The following is an 812-nucleotide window of genomic DNA, read 5'->3' as shown; positions in this document are numbered from 1 at the left end:
TCACGCCCCAAACTCAAGGGGCGCAACTGGCTCCTAATGCCAAAACTCAGGCCCGAGCCGACCCTTCTGATCCATTTGCTACTAGCGCATGGCAGCCACACGCAATCAAGAAATTAAACAAGTATATCGCAGCTTAAAACTAAGCCATCGGCCGGCAAGGCCCCTTCCAACTAATCTATAAAGGAAACAGCTACTCCCAGGAGATCATATAAATAAATAGCCAACTAGCACAGAAGTCCTGATTGGGCCGTCGAGGCCACCATGATATCTATACCAAAACTAAAAGCAGGTATATATCAATACAATATATCAAATAGCTCACAAGCTTCAGCAAACCAACCACATAGGCCAGTATGGCCATAACGTAGTTATACACCCCACACACTAGTCTGCAAGCCTCTAAGAGAATTAACGATTGGCGGGACAGGGCCCCAGCCTACCCATAAAGATATATGCAACAAAAGTTAACAAACCTCCCAACTCTGGCAGCTCCGGAGGAAAGGGGCTAGCCAACCGGATATAAGTCAATCCTGCTACTGAGGAGGTCTACTCGATCGTTTGTCAGGACCTGCATGCATGAATGCAGCCCCCTAGGCAATGGGGCGTCAGTACAAAATAATGTACAAAGTATAAAAGGCAATAGTTTATGATGAGGTATCCTGATATACTGGAATAATCTGATAAATAAATCAAGGATAAGATAAGTGTACTGACCTGCTCCTAAATCTAAACTTATCAAAAATAATAAAACAACAACCTAACCAAGCCCCCATAAGCTCGGCGAGTACAAACAACACAAAAGACCACCTACT

Source organism: Solanum tuberosum, unplaced genomic scaffold, assembly GCF_000226075.1.
Source record: "Solanum tuberosum cultivar DM 1-3 516 R44 unplaced genomic scaffold, SolTub_3.0 scf00970, whole genome shotgun sequence".
NCBI classification, from domain to species: Eukaryota; Viridiplantae; Streptophyta; class Magnoliopsida; order Solanales; family Solanaceae; genus Solanum; species Solanum tuberosum.
Note: the sequence above shows the minus strand (reverse complement) of the source record.